This window comes from Macrotis lagotis, chromosome 5 (genome assembly GCF_037893015.1).
Source record: "Macrotis lagotis isolate mMagLag1 chromosome 5, bilby.v1.9.chrom.fasta, whole genome shotgun sequence".
NCBI lineage: Eukaryota > Metazoa > Chordata > Mammalia > Peramelemorphia > Peramelidae > Macrotis > Macrotis lagotis.
Window position 1 is genome coordinate 214166431 of NC_133662.1, and position 21841 is coordinate 214188271.

Genomic DNA, 21841 nt, shown 5'->3' on the forward strand with positions numbered 1-21841 from the left:
GGGAGTTAAGTCTCCTAAGGTCATAATGGCTCTGACCATTTTTCCCTCTAATTTGGGCTTAATCTTGCTTGTTCTGCTCTTTTTATTTTGATGATTGTTTTTTTTTAATTTTTGTTTTTGATTGAGAAAATGAAAGTAGAGCTGCTGAGTGTAGAATTTTGCTGTCTCTCTGTCATCTGTTAATATCAAACCATCTGGCCCAAGTCAGGATTGGGGGATGGGCTAACGCTTCTTTGCTCATCTTGTTCTGAGTAGAATCAAAGGGCCCTTTTGGTTGTCAAATACTTCCAATTATTTTGGGCTTTAACTTTCCAGATAATTTTACAAATTCCAACCATCCTCACTCTTTTCCTTGGTTACATACCCTTGCTTTCATCTCTGAGTATTCTCCATCCCAATCCCATCCATATTCCTGATATTATCTTATTGGATAGCTCCACTTAGAATTGTACTGGTCTCTTTATATGCCCCTCTGTTTTCTTCAGCATTAAAATCATTTAAAGCTTTAAGCAGGGTGAGGTGATTGGGACTTTGCCTCAATTTAGAAGATGCTGAAAATACTTTCAGTCCTTTACTTAAAAAGAAGCAGCAGAGTTTAACAACTAGTTAGCAAGAAGCATTAGTTAAAAGTCATTACCAGAGGGGCAGCTAGGTGGCACAGTGGATAAAGCACGGCCCTGGAGTCAGGACTACCTGGGTTCAAATCCGGTCTCAGACACTTAATAATTACCTAGCTGTGTGGTCTTGGGCAAGTCACTTAACCCCATTTGCCTTGCAAAAAACCCTAAAAACAAAAAATCATTACCAGATACCTTACTTCCAGCTATCAGCAAAGGTGGTATCTCAAGTAGACTTCTCTCCAGGTCAACCTTTTCCCATAGAAGCCCCTAGACTTTCAACCATGACTGCCCCAGGAATGGTTACACATTTAGCATTGGTACACTTGTTTAAAAAGTCATTTTGAGGGTGTATTTCATGGATCCTACCCTAGGTTTGGTTCATGTCTTCCCAGATACAAAGAACATGCATTATACTTTTAGAATTTATGCTTTGAGCCTTAGGCCAGAAGATCATGGTTATAATTTTCTCTGAAATTTTTGAAATATGATTTACTAATTATGGTTAAGGTATATAGATTATAGGATTTAGTGTTGGAAAGGACCTTCATTTTCCACATGGCAGTATACTCCTTCTTCTTTATACAGTCCCTGCTCCACCACCACCCCAATTTTTCAGTTTCTTTTTTGTGTTGGTTGCAAGCTTCTTGAGAGCAGGGATTATCTTCCTTTTTAGTATTTATATTCCTAATGATGAACATAGTCCCTGGAAAATAGTAGGTGTTTAATAAATGTTTACTGACTTACTGACCTTAAAGAGCACCTAGTGCAACAGGTTTACTACAAATTTGGCCTTACAGGCCTTAAGTGACTGGAATAATATTACACTATTTCTAAATAACAGATCAGGTCCTGACTCCAAGTCAAGAACTCTTTCCTTTGAGTTATTATGTATCTCAAAGTTGACACTACTTAGTGTTTCTCTTCATTGACTACTATAAATTCTTGTATGACATGGCTGCTTTTCTCCCAAAGGTTGGGATTCTATCTCCTTCATCAATCCATTCTTTCTTATTAACCAGAATGGGGTCCAAAGAGATGGATCATCTTGTTGCTTTATTGTCTCTATTTTCTATGCATGAAATTATTCAAAACACAGGTAAAGAGGTTTATCCATCAGACTCTCCCCTCAGTGCAAAAGTATTTGATTGAAGGGAAAGATGAAATAAGCAGAATAGGTGAAGAGAGACGAGTGAGAGAAGTTAGAAGTCTGTCCCAAATCAACTATGGCAGATGCAGCTCCTCTAAGCAGTTCAGAGATCAAGGACAACCCAGGAGACCTGTTATGGACAATGCTACATACATACATATATATATATACATATATATATACATATATATATATATATATGTATATATATATATGTATATATATATATATATATTAACCTATGGAATCTAAATGTATACTATCTTCACTTTTTAAAAACTTCTCCCATGCTTTCCTTCCTATCTCATGGTTTTTTCTTTCCCCTTAGTCCTAATTCATTTTATATGTAAATATATTAAGCACATGTACAACTTTTACCAGACTGTTTGCTATCAAGAGGAGGGAGAAAAATGTATAACTTATAAATTTGCACATGGATGAATGTTGAAAAACTACCAATGCATGTAACTTGAAAAATAAAATATTAATTAAAAAAGAAGTTTATCTGAGAGCTCAGAGTACTCTTTGAAGACTTTTTTTGGCTAAAATTATGAAATTTTTCTGGGGTCAGTATGAACAGGGAAAAGGATGGAAGTTAGTTTATGAGTAATCATTGCTTGAGTGAAGAACAGTGGAGTTTCAAAGGCATTGAGTCTCTTCTTCTTACAGTGTTCTTTTTCTTATACAACAAAAGTTATTTTACATGGATTTTTTTTATACAGTAGAAATAAATTTGGAATCTGGAATAGATGTGGATGCCTTTGGGTTATTCACTTTGTTTCTTTGGGGCTGAGTTTTCATATGTCTGAAATAAAAGGGATTTGACTAGATAAACTCCAAGACAGAGCATTGACCCCTTTGGTGAGAGTATTGACCCTTTTGACAACCCAGGGAAGCCTTTGAACCTCTTCTCAGATGTCGTTAAATGTAAAAAACAAAATTCATATGATGAAAAGGAAAACCAATTAGACTGAAAGAATTTTTAAAATGTTAAAAAAAAAAGGTCACAGCCCCGAAGTCTGAGTGTAGGCTTGCTCTGTTTATTCTGATCCTAAATCTACAGTCTTATGAAATCATCCTATTTTTCTCTTCTCTACCTATCACTTTCTTCCATTCCTTCCACCATCAGAAGATTTATTTTACATTTTTTGGAGGCATATTTTGGGGGGGATGCCTTGCCCAGAGTCACACAGCTAGTAAGTATCTGACGCCTAATTTGATCTCAGGTTCTTTTAACTCTCGGACTGGTGCTCTATCCACTAAGTCACCAACTCCCCCCAATTAGAATTTTTAGATACTTTACCATCACGCAGTCAATATTTATTTATTGTGTACCTGCTGTGTATAAAGCATTCTGAAGGTACAGGATTATACAGCACAGTCCTGATCTTCAAGGAGATTATAGTAAGAAAAGACTTGCATATACATATAGGATAATAGCTAATAGGGATTCCTCATAACAACCCTGTGAGGTAGGTACTACAATTATCCCCATGTTATTATTGAGGAAACTGAAGCAGACAGAAGATAAATGACTACCCTGGGATCATAGCTAGTAAGTGTCTGAGTCTGAATTTGAACTTGGATCATCTAGCCTGCAGTTTCTCGATGTTCCTGGAGGGGATGTGGCATTCAAGTTTACACAGCTAGTAATAGTAACTATAGTAGCTAGTATTAGTAATAATAGTGTCAGAATTAGGCTTCAAATCCAGGTTCCTGCCTCCATTCAGATTCTTTGTGTTCTGATTCATACATCTTACTGGGGCTAAAGAGATTTCATCCACATCAGGAAGTCTTGGTTAAGTACCCAATAAATGGTACCACTCTTATCCAGATTCTAAGGATGGGGAGATCTTGGGGTGGGGGGGGACGTGAACACAGAAGATGAGCTGGGACTAGAGGGAGGTCCTCCTTAGGTTTGAAGATAAAGGGGCCAAGCCACCAGTAATACTTGACTAAGGTACAGATGGACATGATCTTCATTGCCCTGCAGTGCTGGGTCAGAGGAATGTGGTTTTTAGTGCATTTTTCATTTGTACATTAATTAGCAGAAGGGATTGAGGCTAGGCAAAAGGAAGGACTTCTACAAAAGTCTTAGGACACTTGGACATTTGAAAAAGACAGGTTCATTCATTTATTCATTCTTGAAACTATATAAAAGTATTTCTCCCAAGACTCTATGCTAATTGTTGAGAAAACAAATGAAATAAAACAATACTCTTGTCAAGGAGTTTTTCTTCTAGTACAAAAATAACTCTAGTCAGAAGGAGGTACAGAGAGGTACGAAATATTCAAAGAGGGAGAAAGCACCTTTAACTTGGAGGATCAGGGAAGGCTTCATGTAGCATGGAACAGAGTTGGCTTTGAAAGAAGAGTAGGGTTTCAGTAGATGGAGATTAGATGGGGGTGGGGGAAATCCATTTAAGATATGGGATACAGATGGCATATGCAAAGACATTCAGATGGAAGAGGGCAGGATGAGATTAGGAAAAAGCTAGCATCAAAGTTTGGCTGAAACAGAGTGTATGAGGGGGAGGTGTGTAAGTTATGGCTAAAAAGGTAGGTAGAAGCCAGATTGCAGACAACCTTGAATGCCAAGCTAAAGAGTTTGTATTTTAATGGTCTCAAAATTTTTTTGACCACACACTTCTAGCAGTAAAAACATTTTTATACCCCTCATAAGGACGAGAATTATTTATTATTTATATTTTTCCTAAATATTTATATGTAATTTAGAATTTATAGAAATTTAGTTGTGATATAAATTTGTTACTGAACTGAGATTATGAACATCTTAAAACAAAATAGGAATAAAAAGAAGATAAAAATGATCAGTATTAAAATTTTAATCTAATTTTATTTATAAATGGTACAAAATGGTTTGCTCCTGTAAAAATTAATAAATATTAATAATTTTAAATTTGAACATTATACTTAAATATGTTTCATTAAATTAAAAATCTTAGTTGAATATTTTGTGATGCAGTTAGTAAATTTTCATCTTTCTTAGTGTTATGGGGGAGAGGGTCAAGGTCTCAGTGGGTGTTATATAAGACACTGTTCTGGGACTTTTCTTTAAGTCAGTTGATATGCATTTATTAAACTCCTACTCTGCTATACTAAATCCTTGAGATACAAAGAAAGGCAGCAGTTTGTTTTATCAAAGAATTCAGAGTGTAATGAGGGAGGCAACATGTAGATAGCTATGTACAAAAACACTATAGACAGAAAAAATCTGAGATAAGCAACAAGGGGGAGGCACTAGAATTAAAGATCAGGAAAGTCTTTTGGTAGAAGGAGGCACTTAGCTGAAACTTGAAGGAATCCTAGGTAGACAGGAGGCAGAAAGTTGGAGGGAGATGATGCAACTTGTTCTAAGAACATGAAGGATCCCAATGTCAATGAATCACAAAATAGGTGGAGGTGAGTAAAGTATTAGAATTCTGGAAAAGTTGGATGGTAGGTTATGAACATAAGTGTTTGAATATCAAAAAGAGGATCTAATATTTGATTCTGGAGGTGACAGAGAAATAATGAGGCTTATTGAATAGGGAGGTCATGTCATGTCATGTCTGCTTTTTAGGAAACTGGAAAATGAACTGGAATAGGAAGAGACAAGACACAAAGATCAATCAGCAGTTGTTGCTATAGTTCAAGTGTGAGGTGATGGTTTCAGAATAACAAGGGGGTGGTATATGAGCGATAGTATGAAGTTATAGTTGACAAGATTTTGCAAAAAATTAGGTATGAAAGATAAGAGTATGGAGCCGGTGATGTCACTTAAATTGAGAACCCGGAAAACTCTTTTTTACCTTTTCCTTTTCTTTCCTTGGCTTTTCTTTCCTTGCCTTATCTTCCTTTGCCTTCCCTTCTTTTCCTCCTTCCTTTTCCTCCTTCCTTCCTTCCTTCCTTCCTTCCTTCTTCCCTTCCTTTCTCTCTGTCTCTCCCAATTATCTACCTTATAAATATTTCTTAAGTGCCTACTATGTGCCAGACACTAACCATTTTCATCACTATGTTCTCTCTGGGACTGTTATAGTACACTGCTCTGTTGAAGCAGAGGAATGGCTGAATGGAGCTCTGTGGCTGTGGCAGAAGAAACTTGATGCTGAATCACCTGTTGGTGGTTGTTGTCTGTATGTGAGGCCCAAGAGGCTTTCTTTCAGGGCTGAGCAAGGCTTCTCTACCGTTCACTGAAAGCAGGTGGCCTGGGGAAGCTGTCTAGCCAATTACATTAAGCAAAGCCCAAAGTTCTTGCCCAACAGATGGTCCTTAACAGGAGTAGCTGTCCTGGTATAGATGGGTCATACTCAGCAAGGGCTGGGTACATCACTATCCCACCTGTTGATGTGTAGAAGACTGCCAGGACTGGAAATATTTATCTAGGAAGTAGTGGGGGTTAGAGTGTCAAGAGGAGCCAGAGATCCTCTGAGTCCTGAAATATAAGTATTGGTCAAAGACTCCAATGGATCTACAATAAAAAGATGATCTTTCCTCTGCCAACTAAGGGACTTCCAAAGCCCTTAGAACTCTTTCTAGAAGGCAGTTGGTGGGAGCAAGTGGACAGTATGCCAGTGTTCCAGACTAGAGTCATTTTTGCTTTCTAAATAAATGCAATGAGTACACTGTCCAACACAACCTGTTCCTCCCTCCTCCCCTTTCACCTTAATTATCCCCTTCCCAGAGAGGAGGATCTGGATTATCATCCCATCCATAAGAGAAGGGCTCTCTAGATGCTAAGTGAGGGTAGAAGACTCTAAGACCTCTACCTCTGACCTGTTCTAGACACTTTTGCTTAAAGGGGGAAAGGGAGCAAAAACTGTCTAATGGTCTGGCACAAATATATTATATTTATATTTCTTTATAATATAATGATATATTAATGTTATATCATTCTTTTTGATAAAGGTCCTTGAATTCTGGGGATTCCAGTCTTCATCATCCTATGGAAACTTTGGCTAGGCCATTGGGGTCAGTCCTACCTAGTACAAAGAGTTTAGGACCAGGAGAATGAGGTATCAACCTAGTATTTGAATAGCAAAAATATCTGAAAAAAACAGGAGAAGGTGCATGAAAGAAAGGATCTCAGGGAAAAACAGTCAGCTAAGTAGGGCAAAGGCTACATTGAGGAGAAACAAGACATGAGTTTGGCACAGTGAATAATACAGTGAACTTGAATAAAAAGAACTGTTCAAATCTGCCCTAAGACCTTAAGTAAACCACATAATATCTGTGCTTCAGTTTCCTTAACTGTAAAACGATGGAGGTTCTAATCAATGGCTTCTAAGACCTCTTAAAGCTCTCCGTCTTTGACCCTGAGAGCCTGTGAGGTGGGAAGACCAGTTGGTGGCAGATGAAGACATACATACATACATATATACACATACACAACTTCCATATATATTCCACATAATTGCCTCATAATAATATTGTTCTTGCCTGAAGGTAGGAGGCTAGATCAGATAAGAGTAGTGCAATGGAGTTAGAAAGATCTGATTTCAAATACAACCAAAGATACCACTAGCATGATCTTGGGCAAATCCCTGTGCCTACATAGCATACCTGTTAGATGAGAGCAACTTTCAGTTCCTTATCTCTGGTCATATAATTTCTAAATTCCACTTTTTGAAACCACAGAGAGATGCACCAAGATGTGTACATTAAAGCTTATGGTTCCTAGAGCAGATGGAGTCAAATAAGTGAGCCTGACAGAACCCTGGTTGCCTTTTAAGTTTTGTATTTTCTTTCTTGAGTGGGTAACTTAAAGGTAACTTGGTGAGTTCAAGAGGAATTGAGGAAGTTCTAGGTCCATTGGGTGAACAGAAGTTTCTTCATTGGAGAATTTTATATATATATATATATATATATATATATATATATATATATATATATATATATATGTATATATGTACATATATATATACAGTCTATATATAGTCTATATTATATATATAAAAGTCTATATTATATATAATATGTCTATATTATATATAATGTCTGTATTATATATAATGTCTATATTATATATATAATGTGTATATATATATATATATATATATATATATATATATATATATATATATATTATGTCTATTCAACAGTCCTTCAAAGTTCTGATGAGGTTAATGTCAACCTGCCAGGGGAATATGAGGGTGGTTTTAAGTTAAATTCCTGAATTCTATTTTGTGCCCTTTTCTCTTGCTGTTTGCTTCAGAATGCTTTATGCTTAACATTTCTTCTGTGTGTGGGAAATACCATGACTGATTCAAATTGTATATTGAATATTTCTCCTCCATACCTTTGGAAGTCTTAGAGAAGAATCCAACCTAAGTCTGATTCAATTTTTTAACCAGGGCTCTAGTGGTAGAGGTTATGATAGTCCAAAGAATGTGAAAAAACAAGACCTAAATAACCCCTCTCATTAGATGCCAGGAGCCTCCCCTAGTAGTGAACCCAGTCCAAATACCTGCCTAGGCTCAGAGTTAAGAGGGAGTCCCTTAATGAAGAAAGAAAAGGTGTGAGTGTCCAGGCCTTTAGGATCAGCAACAGTTCATGCATGCATGTATGAATGTGTGAATGCATGAATGTTGCAGGGTTTCTTATATTATCTCTGCCTCTTTTCTTCTCTGTTGGCATTATTTGGTGCTGAACATTTACTATTAATAGAGAAATTCAAAGTCTGTGTCCTTAAGTCACAGAGGATGGAAAAATCATATTTGAAACAGTCATGTGTCTGACCAAATTTAAAATCGTAGGATCTGTAGACACAGAAAATGAAGTAGTTGGTTGAGACTCACAGTGATTGAATTATGTCCCTAACTCCTGCCAACTGCACCACCAGGAATCTGGATCTTGGATTGGAAAGATCTGACTGTAGAGTATTATTATATGTACTGCCCTAGGAAGAAGGGTTAAGGTAGAAGAGTATAGGAGTATAGGAGTATAGGAACCATAGATGTCCTTGAGTTTTTCCCCATAGATGGGTAGCAGTTACAGTCCCTGTTGTCCCAGGGTTTTTGTGGCTGAAGGGGAAGACTGCCATTGAAAGACCTGGGTGGAACCATTCTGAATAAGAGGAGCATGTAATGATGAAAATGTTCAATGGGAACCAAAGGTCATGATGGTGAAGGAGAGTGCTGAGGTGAGAATGAGACCAAGGCAGACTAGGCTGAGAGGTTCAGTCAGGTGCCCTTCAGGGTTTGGTCCTGGGTCCTTCAGTCATCATTGTAGTGTTCATGGGTCTGGGGTGGAGGGAGGAGTATTTAATGGTACGCATAGTAGTCCTTGCTTGTAGCTCGTGCTATTTTGTAGACCAAAGAGATGAACTCAAGAATAGGGGAAATAAAACATCATGAGAGCTCATGGTCCAATCCGACCTCTCTTAGTTTACTCTTAATTTTGCGTTTTCTGAGGGAGGAAGATCAGTAGGCAGTGAGTCTGTGTCCATGCCCATACTTGAACTGGGAAACAGCTTTGCATCTCTGCTTCAATTCAACAAACACTTCTTTAGGGCCTACTGTGTGACACGTTTTGAGTTTCCATGCACATCATTATTCCATGGATGCAGCAGCCAATTTGAAATGATGCAAATATGCCAAGTTGCCTCATTAGCTGGGGAACAGCTATACTTAGCCTCCATTTGCATATATTTTGAGCTGATGTGAGCCAGGCAAAGTGCCGATTCATGAATTTAATAACATTCTCCTACTCTGTACATCACTCCTCCTCCTCCCAGCTTTCTTTTGAGGAGGGAAGAAGGTTCAATCCTGCAGATTCACATTGTGGCTGCACCATCTCAGTTTAGGTGGGGTCCTCATTTCAAGTGGCAAAATCTTGTTTAAGGCCTAGGACTTTGAACATCAATTATCCACAGAATTAGTTTAAAAAGCTTTCAGAAATGGTCTGAGTCAAAGAGAACTGAATTTTGAGTTGGAGATTCTCAATGCAAAAATCCAATTCTGCTACTTGCTACCTATGCAGCCATCTGGACCTCACTTGCCCCATCTGTAAAATGGGAAGGTTTGACTAAATGATTTCTAAGGTTCTTTCCAGTTTCAAGTTCTTCAATCCTAAAACGTGTATAATGCAATATAAAACCTGTCTAAAACATCCCTAAAAAGTGGTCAGCAATGCAGCTTCAAAGGAACTCATATATATCTTTCATGGAAGGTGTAGGTGTGTGGTGGGGGTCAATCCCTGAGCAGACTGCAGTCCTCCATGCATATCTAAGGTCCTCCATCCATGACACCCTGGCTCATGGTATCTACTAAGAACAATCATCTGTCTTTAACAGGAGCCAGGAGTGAAAAGGTTGGGGCATGATCTATTTATTACCCTCAGAGGTTAATGACTCTCTTCAAGCATGTTTCCCCCTTAATAATCTGTTATGGATCAATTATCCCAGAATTTACCCAAAGGAGGCTTTCAAACTATTCTGGTTTCCATACTGTAGTATCCCCTAGAACAGGGGTTCTTGATCTGGGGTCCAGGACTTGGACGGGGGAAAATTTTTAAAAATTAGTTTTACTATATTCTAACTGAAATTCAACATTTTTTTATCATAAATGTGGCCAACACACATTTTTCTAAGAAAGACTTTTCTAGAGAAAGAAAGACTTTTCTAGATTTTCAAAGGGATTCAAGATGTTCAGAAGCTCTGGCTTACCAATAGCTAAGCATTTTACTGCGTTTTAAAGTTTGCAAAGTGTTTTACAAATGCTTTCTCATTTTACCCTCACAACAATCTTGAGAAGTGACCACTATTATGACCTGAGTTTAATAAATATTTGTTTCTGAATATTTTAAGCAAGGAAATAAGCACTTATTAAACTCCTACTATACACAGGTACTTTGGAAGGAGCTAAGTTTACCAAGACATAGAGTCAAAGTCCCTTGAAGGACTTGCATATCAGATAAGAAAACAAATACATCTATATTACATGTGTGTATAGAAGACACATACAAAAGAAACTGGAAATGAAGGATGAGGAGAAGTTACTAACAATCATTAGACTGAGAAAAGAATGAACTTTGTTGAAAACAAAGGGGGCGGCTAGGTGGCGCAGTGGATAGAGCACAGGCCCTGGAGTCAGGAGTCTCTGAGTTCAAATCCGGTCTCAGACACTTAATAATTACCTAGCTGTGTGGCCTTGGGCAAGTCACTTGCCTTGCAAAAAAAAAGAAAAAGAAAAAAAAAGAAAACAAAGGAGTCTTAAGAGACAGAAGAGAAAATCATGATATTCCAGGCATAGGGAACAGCCTGAGCAAAGGCTTAGAGTTAGGAGATGATAGGAGTGAGGAAGAGCAAGTGGTTAATTATCCTGGAATGTGTGACTCTTAAAAATGTTGCAAAATGTAAATAGGGAAGGGTAAATAAAGAAACAAGTATTTATTAAGTACCTAAAGAATTGTATAAATATTATGTCATTTGAGCCTCATGATAATCATTTATGGTAGGTATTGTTAGTATCCCCATTTTATAGCTGAGAAAACTGAAGCAATTCAAGGTAAAGTGACTTATCCCAAGTCACACAGCTATAGTTAATCTTTCATTTTCCAATAGTACCAATGATGCCATAGGGTAATAACTTGCTTGTGTGTGAATTGGATTTAAGAGTTACACAAAATTATCTTCCAAAGTCATTAAAATTCTGTGGAAAAATTAAAAATGAAGACTACTGGTGGTAGCCTAGGATGAAGTGGATGACCTTGGAGTTTTAGCTGTCTGACTAAGCATTGCACTGTTTCTACTTCAGCTGCCTTTATGACCTTTAGAACAAATTGTTCTCACCTACCCATTCCTCTGGGAAAATCTTGCCATTTGGGATAGACATCATCCAAACTCACCAATGGGTTGGAGACCTGTTGTTTACCCTTAACTTTGTTTAGCCTTTCTTCTGAGATGGGCTTGCCAGGGTATGTATGCTGCATATGCTATGGCTTCTTAGAGCCAAATGATAGAGAAAGGTGGACAACAATGGTAGAGAGCAACTAGAAAAGGTCACACTTCAAGGTCACATAGCTACTAAATTAAACATCTAAAGTCAAATTTAAACTGGGGTTTTCCTGACTCAAGTCCGGTGCTCAATCCACTCTCCAATCTTGTAACATGATCAGACTTGTATTTTAGAAATTCTATTTTGGCAACATTTTGGAGGATGGACTGGAGAAGGAAGAGATCAGAGGCCTTCCCTCCTTCCCTTCTCAACAAACTTATCATTTGCATCAAATAATTAAAGGGGGGGAAGATCAATAAAACTCACCAACACATCAGTCAAGTATGGCAGTATATATAATGTTTTAAAGCCAAGCAATGATCTGGAAAAAAAATAGAAGAGATAGTACCTTGCCTCTTCAGGCACAACCTTGGATATTCCCATTATATTGTTTTGTATTTCTCACTTTTTTTTGTTGTTTTGTTCCTTATGTATATTGTTTTTCCTGGTCCTGTTTAGCTCACTTTATATCAGTTCATTCATAAACTTCCCATGCTTCTCAGAATTCCTTAAATTGATTATTTCTTAGGGTACAGAAATATTCTCCAATATTCTTGCACCACACCTTTTTTAGCCATTCTCCAATGGATGCCAGCTCTTCCCTTTTGCTAATGAAGAAGCTAACAGAGCTTTGTCAGCCTAAAAGGCCTATAGAAATGTCAACTGGGCTTCCATTTGTTAAACCAGGGAGGCCTAAGAGGATGGGAACTGATCCTGAGGAACTCCAAGTAACATAAAGTTTATTTTGAGTGCAGGAGACCAGGAGGCAGCCAACTTACACTGTAAAGCAGAAAAGCCGACAGTTCACCCAGGACTTCTCTGTGGGGGCAGAAGCTGAATCAGAGACACTTGACATTTGGTGTACCCTCATTTTAAAGGAAAATGCATCCCAATCTGTCCACAGAATGCAAAGGTAATGAAGCAGAGAACAGTCCACAGGAGGAGGGGGAGGTTCAGAAAAGTGGGACGTCGTGATGTACCACCTCTTGCTTCTTAAGAGAAACTGGGGCTTAGATTCAAGCTTGGTCTATGGGTGGGACTGTAACTAGGGCAAGGAGCCCAGGTAGGAAGGACAGTGTTAAGAAAAGGAGGCCTATCCCTTACACTTTACAAATGAGGAGACCAAGTCACAGAAAGACCCCATTTAGTGGTAGAGTTGGCACTCAAATTAATGGTAGACTTGGTACTCACACCAAGGCTGACATCAAGTCAGCATACCAGAGATGTATCTTGCAGTACCTAAGAGAATGACCCTGTCTTCATCCTGTCCTCATTTTCCTCTCCTTTCCCTGAAACTCTCCCTTTTGCTGTTAACCTGCTAACAAACTTCTTGGAAGTTTGTTCTGAGTTTTTTTTTTACTCTGGACTCTGGGGGAGCCTGAGAAAGACAGTGACAAATATGTTGCTTGGATTATTAACCCCCTCAGCTGACTCCCAGATAATACTTAAATCTCATTTATCAGATGAGAGGATTGACATTTTCTGGGATCTCATGGTGAAAACTCCTTTGAGCCAAGAGCATGTCCTCAGATATTACATTTCAGTGGGGCCAAGAAGTGAGTTTAAGGCCAAGGATTTGTCTAATGACCTCTGGTGCCTTTGGGTCTCAGGATTCTCAAGGTATACCAGTGGGTCAGGACACCTGAATATCCTAATTTCCCTTTGCTAATTGTAATCAAGGGGTCATAGACTTGGATGTTCATAACCAATGGCAGAAAGAGAGTGGGCAAGTTATTTCTTATTCTTTCCTAGGAAGGAGATGGAGCACAGAGTTAGCACACCATACCCGCAAGGTTGGTTTTTTTTTAGGAATGAGGAAACAACAAATTAAACTTAATAGTGTAATCATGTCAGACATAATTCAATTCTCCTCTGCTACTTCAGAAAATATGGCAAAATTTTGCCAGTCTCTCAGGATCATTATTATAGACATCAACTATCATGTTATCATATGGAAATAGTGCAGGGTAACAGGAAACTCCAGTTAAAATGATGAATAAAAAAGCTTTGGAGATATGTATGTGCACATGCATACATCTGTTCACACACATATGTGAGTAATAAGAGTGGGTTGGGGATTAGAGATAAATGGACCAGGTGAGCTTAAAATAGCTCTTCTTATATCCTGGCATATTCCTTGTTTGTGAGAAAGTCTGAGAGAGGATGTAGAGAAGTGCTTTGCATATAGCAAGAGATTAATAAGTGGAGGAAGGAAGGATGGAGAAAGGCAAGAAAAAAAAGGGAGGGAGGGATGAAGGAAGGGAGGAATCAAAGGGAGAAAGGATGGAAGGAAGAAAGGAGGAAGGAAAGCAGGACTGAAGGAAGAAAAGAAAGAAAGACAGAAGAATGGAAGGAAGGAAGGAAGGAAGGAAGGAAGGAAGGAAGGAAGGAAGGAAAGAAGAGAAGGAGACTCTGGAAAATGCTAAGGAAAATATTAGAGAAGGAAAAGGAGGTTAGGAGAAGGTTAGAATGCTCATAAGCACTAGCAGAGAGAGAGAGAGAGAGAGAGAGAGAGAGAGAGAGAGAGAGAGAGAGAGAGAGAGAAGGTTATCTAATGTATGAAAAATCTAAAGCATTAGTACACCAAGTGCTGGGCTTAGAGTCAAGAAGACCTCAATTCAAATCGGACCTCAGACATTTACCATTTGTATGACCTTGGGCAAGTCACTTATTCTCTTGTTTCTTCATCTGTAAAAGAGGAATAATGATGGCAACTTTCACAGGGTTGTGTGAGGAACAAATTAAATATATTGTAATGTACTTAACACAGTGACTGGCACATAGTAGATGCTATAGAAATAGGAGCTATTATTACTAGTGAGAGCAAAAATGATTTTTTTTCAATTGTTAATAAAAGCATTCTCATTAAAATACTTTTAATCTTATGCTTTTGAACTTGTCAACCTTTTAAAACCTTTTTTAACTTCTATTTTATGCTTTATAATATATTATATTTACATATAATATATAATTATTGATATAATTACATGAATTTAGTTTATACACAAGTAAATATATAAGTATATACATATAAATACATGTATGTATATACATGGAGTATAGCCCTATAATGGCAGTACATAATACAGTGATGTGTATTTATATTATATAAATGTATTCATAAACATTCTGAGCACATGTGTATGTGTGTGTGTATGAGTGGGTATGTGAGAGGGTGTATGTGAGAGTGTGTGTGTGGGGGGGGGGTGGAGTATGTGCTCAGAATGTTTTCTGAGAGGGTTGTGCAGTCCCAAAGTTGAGCTAGCACTGTTCTCCTCCAGCCTATATTCCTACTTTGGAAGCTTCCCCTGAACTCGGTAATCATTTAGCTGAAGAAGGGATAGACAGAATGATCACATGCAGTTCAAGTCTATCCCATCACCTCAAAAATAGAATTCCACACCCTTCCCAAAGTACACAAAAGCAGCTCTTCTGTCACACCATGTGTCGTGTTGGGGAGGATGACCGGTTGAAGACTCAGCCCAGCCGGCTGCTGCGCACAACAGAAAATTGTGCAAAGTCAAGAGCTGAAAAAGTTCTGTCTCTTAGTCCCACCCCCTCATTTGACAGATGAAGAAATTGGGGCCCAGAGTGGTTATGTAGCCACAGTGGCACAATTAGAAAGTTGCAGACAGGAGCCCTGAACTCACATCTTCTGACTTCCAATTCCTTGTTCTTTTCAATGATCTTTCCTTTTCCTATAGTGAGGGGACCTAAGACAAAATTTTTTTCTCTCTCTGTAGGACTTTGGGTAGATTGCTCCAAGTCCGTCTTTAGAGCTGGTCTTAGAATCAGAAATATGTGGATTTAGGTCCTGATTCTGATAGCCATTGGTAGTGTGGCTCTATGCAGAGTTCTAAAGACTAAACTGCAGTGAATGTTGCTGACCTATATTGGTAGAAGCAGTTTCTTCATCTAAGGAGTTAGCTCTCCATACTAATGAAATCATAGACTCAGTGTCCATCACTGTCCTTGTGGAGTTGTGGGTGGCCAGGTAGAATGTAGGGTCATAGACAGCCTGTAGATGACCTCAGTAGAAGGAGAGGAGAGAAGGTTTGTGAGAACCTCTGTAGAGATATGCATGGCATGCCTAAATGGATTTACCGGGGGGAGAAGGATGAGGAAGGAGGTGAAGACAGAGCAACACTCCCATTCCCAGTGAAGGATGCTCAGGACCTTAAGGGGTAATTAGAACTTTTAATGCTTTATTTTTGTATAAGAAAGGAGAGAATAGCAGCATTAACCCCTCCACCAATCCACTGTCCAATTTGATTTGGGAAGGTTTCTCCATCCTGTCTGTTACTCAGAGGCACAGTGTTTGAGTAGACCCAGGCTGTACATTATAGAAAGGTGTTAGAATGGGCATCCTCATGCTGATCAACTATTAGCAAGTAAAGACCCATTCTTCAGGTATAGACTGAGAAAGTGAGCAGGAAGTAAAAGGACTACAATATGGAAACTAGAGTTGGAAGACCTGAGTTCAAATCCAGTCTTAGGTACTTACTAGCTGTATGATCCTAGGAAAGTCACAACTTCTATCTGATTCAGTTTTCTCCTCTGTAAAATAGAGATAATAGTCCTTTCTTCCCAGGATTTGTTGTGAGGCTCAAGTGAAATAAGAATTGTCAAGGCTAGCTCCAAGTACATAAGAGCTAAACAAATGTTAGGTTTTATTATTATACTAGGAAAATACTTAAACCATCTAGCTCATTTACTCGTTTTTGGAAAGGCAGGGGGGATTATGTGATTTGCCCAGAGTCACACAACCAGGAAGAGTCAAGTGTCTAAGGCTCGATTTGAACTTGGAATCTCCTAACTCCTAGGTCAGTGCTGTAACTTAGCTTCCCCAATCTAGATAGTGCAATAAATAAAGGACTGGTCCTGAAGATAGGAGGATCTGAGGTGAAACTTGACCTCAGATACCTGACTCTTGCTGTGTGACCTTGGGCAAGTCATTTCACCCTGATTGCCTCACATCCAAGGTGATCTCCAGTTGTCCTGATTCCTATCTGGTCACCAGACCCAGATGGCTCTGGAGGAGAAAGTGAGACTGGTGACTTAACACCCCCTTCAATCCAACCTATGTGTTTGTCATGGCATCACTTCCCTGATGTCATAGTTTTCTTCAAGAATGAAGGACGAACAACTAACTAAACTAATTGTTATAAGGATCAAATGAGAAACTGTAGCTCAAGTACTCCAAGAACCATTAAGAGTTATTTAATATGGCTTTCAAATACTTGTTGAATCAAGTTGAACTTAGCTTGTCTTCTGACCCCAAAGTTTGTTGTTGTTGCTGTTGTTGAGGGTTGCTCCTAGTGTTTTATAGTTCGCCCTGGAGAGTAGCTTAGAGCAGTTTTTCTTGAGATCCATGAGGTTTTTTTTTGGGGGGGGGGACACCCTCATCACACACTCACATACACACACACACAATATATATACAGACATAACCTTTAAGAATACCTGGTTTACTGGAAGCATTTGCATGAACTGATGCTGAGTGAGATGAGCACAACCAGAAGAACGTTGTACTCCCTAAGATTAACATGAGGGTAATAATCAACCTTAATGGACTTGCTCATTCCATCAGTGCAACAATCAGGCACAGTTTGGGGGTATCTATAATGGAGAATATCATCTGTATCCAGAGAAAGAACTGTGGAATTTAAACAAAAACCAAAGACTATTACTTTTAATTTTAAAAAAGTTATCTTATTATGTGATTTTGCTAACTTATACTTCATTTTTCCCCTTAAGGATATGATTTCTCTCTCTCATCATATTCAACTTAGATCAATGTATACCAATGTAAAGACTAACAGACTGTCTTCTGTGGGGGGTGGGGGAAGGGAAGCAAGATTAGGGGAAAATTGTAAAATTCAAAATAAATTCATTAATTTAAGAAAAGAATCCCTGGTTTAGAGGCATTGATTCTGTACATCCACATGGGGATAACTCACTATCCCCTTAGGGTTGTTCTGTTTTGTTCACTCCTTTGTCAGACTTGCAGATAACCAGGCTGGAAAACCAGTGGGCCAATGGTAATAAAAAATATTCTAGATATCCTAAAATATTTTAATTTCATTCTAAGTCTCAGTTGGCTAGCTGTCTAACTTGGGCTGGTAAGGTGAGTGCATAGTGATTTTTGTCTCTTTCCCCAATGGCTCCTCTCTCAAAGGAAAATGTGAGTTTCCCGAAGGTAAGGACAAAGTATTACACCTTTTTTTTTTGGTATTTCCCAAGGCACCATAGTAAACTCAATACATATTTGTTTGTTTGTTTTTTTAAATCACTGCCTTCTAAAAGTTTAACTACACCCTAACCCTCTTAGATCTCTCATAAATATGGGTTGGTTAAATGGCTTATGTGGATTGCTACAGTAATGATCCACGTTCCTATAATGAAGACTCATTAGGGACTTAGGTTTTTTTTTTCTTTCATCTTCTTGAGGGCATATTAATGATCTCTTGTCTTTTCCATTCTATTGTTTTCTTCTATTTCTTGACATTGCTTATTTAAGAAAACCTTTTTTATCTTGCCTTTCTATTTTCTGGAATTCTTCATGCATTTGATATATCTTTCCCTTTCCTTTTTTGTAAAGCGATTAGAAGCTATTTTGCTATCTTGCTCTTTTTTTAATGTGGGATTTTTTTTGCTGCCTCCTGTACAATATTTTGAAACTCTGTCCATAGTTCTTCAGTATTTTTTCACCAGATCAAACCCCTTAAATCTATTCATCACTTTTTTTTTGCAAGGCAATGGGGTTAAGTGACTTGTCCAAGGTTACAGCTAGGTAATTATTAAGTGTCTGAGCCTGAATTTGAACACACATCCTCCTGACTCCAGGGCTGGTGCTGTATCCATTGTGCCACCTAGCTGCCCCATATTCATCACTTTGACTTCATATTTATAAGAGGTGGTATTTAGGTCATGCCAGTATGATCTGACTTCCATTTAAGTCTGAATTTTGTAATAAGAAGCTCATGATTTGAGTCACTGTCAGCTCCAGGTCTTAACTGATCATATAGAACTTTTCCGCATTTAGCTGTAAAGCATATAATCACTCTGATTTCTATATTGAGCATGTGATGATAGCCATATATGGGTAACCTTTTGAATTATTGAAAAAGAGCTTTTTCTATAGACAATGAGTAATCTTGACAAAGCTCTATTAGTCTTCACCCTGCTTCATTTTGTATTCCAAGGTCAAATATTCCTGTTGTTCTGATTTTCTTTTGATTTCCTAATTTAGCATTCTAATACCCAGGATGAATATGACATTTTTTTGGGATTTTTATTTCTAGAAGATGTTGTAAGTCTTCATATAACTGGTCAACTTCAACTTTTTTTGGTGTCAGTGGTTGGAGAATAGACTTATTATTGTGATATTGAATGGTTTGCCTTGGATTTGAACAGATATCATTTTATCATTTTTTTTAGGTTTTTGCAAGGCAAGTGGGGTTAAGTGGCTTGCCCAAGGCCACACAGCTAGGTAATTATTGTCAGAGGTCGGATTTGAACCCAGGTCCTCCTGACTCCAGGGCTGGTGCTCTGTCCACTGCACCACCTAGCTGCCCCATTTTATCATTTTTGAGATTATACCACTGTATTTCTTTTTTCACCTTTTTCTTGACTATGAGGACTACACCATTTCTTCTAAGGGATTCTTGCCCACGGTAGTATATGTAATGATTACCTGAATTAAATTCACTCATTCCCATCCATTTGAATTCACTGACACCCAAGATGTCAATGTTTAATATTTCCATTTCCTTTTTGACCACATCCAGCTTACCTTGGTTCATAGATCTTACATTCAAGATTTCTATGCAATATTGATCTTTACAGCATCAGACTTTCCTTTCATTACCAGACACATGCACAGCTGTGTTTCCTTTTAGCTTTGACCCAGTCATTTCATTAGTACTGAAGTTATTTGTAGTTTTCCTCCCTTCTTCCCAGTAGAGTATTGAACACCTTCTGACTTGTGGGACTCTTTTATCATTTTAGTAGCATCCATGGTGTTTTCTTGGCAAAGTTACTGGATGCTTTATCATTTCCTTCTCCAGTGGATTATCTTTTGTCAGAGCTCTCCACTATGACCTCTCTATCAGTGATCCAGAAATGATATAGGAACAACATGTATTAGACCCCTTTAAATGTGATCATTAATAACTTATGATCTACTTCATTTTCATGAATACAAAATAAGAGAATGCTCAAACATGCAGCAAGAGCATCCTTGAATAAAATCTGAATCAGAAATAAGCCAGCTTTTGCAAATAGTGGTCTGCCACAGAACAGCTTCATAATCATACAATTTATCAAAAGGTACAGAGAACACAAGATTCCATTGTTTGTTGACTGAAAGAAAGCTATTTTGAGGTGGGGGAGATATTTGACTCAATAGAGCAAAATGTAACCTTAGAGTATTTCCTTGAACAAGGCAAGGTTAAAATAAGATTTCATTCATTCTCAATTCTAGGATCATCTGATTACCAAATATTAAGTGAAGAGTGAAAAGGGATGTATATGTGTATATGCTTGAAAAAGGTGTTCATCACTGGCAAGCATGATAGTGAGACCCTTTAGATTCTCCTATTTGTGTGGATGGCAATACATTGTACCAATTTTTATGGACAACAGGACTTTTTTTCAATAAAATTTATGACAACTCAAAAGAATTAAAGTTAGCAATCTGCAAAAGAAAATCAAATGGATCAAACATACCTGTTGCTAAAACAATAATATATAGTTAGCTGAGGTTACTCCAGTAATATATGTATTTTAAAATTTTAATTTTAATTTAATTTTAATTGTATTCTCTTCTCCCCATGCAAAATGAACAAACAAACAAAAAAACTCATTACAAATTAGCACAGTATCTGGCACATAGTAGGTGTTTAATGAATTTTTAAATTGATTGATGTAAATGTGTATAGTCAAGGAAAACATATTCCCATATTGGTCATATCCAAAAATAGTCTCAATATACAGCATGACTCAGTCACTTCTATCTGAAGGTGGTTAGCAAGTTTCATCACGAGTCCTCTAGAATTGTGATTGGTCACAGCACACAAATTTGGGGTAGGCACTATAGTAAGACCATGAGAGTGATCCAAAATTGACCTACATTGCCATGTGGGAAATTGAGCAATATTTTTCATGATTCTAAATTTCTTCCTGACAAAAATCTTATGAGCACCAATATTCTTTTGGACATGCTATAAGTGCTATTAATTATGAAAAATAATTCTTGGAAGAATAAAATATGTGAGTCAAAGGACAAAGGGGGACCCTGGGAAAACATCACTAAGCTTATTTTCAATAGTCTTGCGCAGAAGAAGTTTTGTAAAAGATGTCATCTAGGAAATGTGTGATTAGAAAGGATAATGTTTGTTCTTCATTTTCAAAGAAGACCACAACATCAGGGAGGTGACATCATGACAAGCATATGAATTGAATTTGAGTGAGGGAGATGCTGTACAAATCACCAACCTCACTCTCTCCTCCAGAGCCATCTGAGTCCAGTGACCAGATATGAATCAGGATGATTGGAGATGGTACCGGGCAACCAGGATTAAGTAACTTGTCCAAAGTCACATAGCTAGTTGTCAAGTGTCTGAGGCTTAATTTGAACTCCCTTCTTCCTGACTCCAAGGCCAGTGCTCTATGGGTTATTAAAAGGCATCCAAAGAATTGGGAAGAACCTTGAGGACTTAGGGATAGGCATGGATAAGAATTGCAAAAGACAAAAGTGAGAATGAGTTAGAATATGTCTTCTGAGAGTTTGATAAAGGCAAAAAAAAACCAGGAAGTTACCTGGGTCACTAGCCTATTTTATAAAAGTGTCATCATGATGTTTCTGAGGCTCACTTTTTTACATATTGTGGTCATTTCTTAGCAAAAACTGAAAAGGAGATAAAGTATATCTCTCTACTGAATTGACTCCAGACTTTTTCCTTTTTTATGACTTTCCACCCTTAACTTCTTCTCCCCTTGTATAATGTCCTTCTAACCTTATTTTCATTCTTCTTACTCCCTACTGAAATTTACTCAAAGCAAAAGATTTATTTTAT

General features: G+C 37.8%; 1 long non-coding RNA gene across 1 annotated transcript in view; it reads right to left on the bottom strand.

The window, feature by feature from the left end:
- Positions 1 to 6256, bottom strand: part of LOC141488375 (uncharacterized) — a 126371-nt gene extending 120115 nt beyond the window's left edge. Inside the window, exon 1 of the long non-coding RNA XR_012468663.1 lies at positions 5580 to 6256. This is a non-coding gene — a long non-coding RNA (uncharacterized LOC141488375). The remainder of the gene's footprint in view (positions 1 to 5579) is intronic.
- Between the last annotated feature and the right edge of the window lie 15585 nt (positions 6257 to 21841).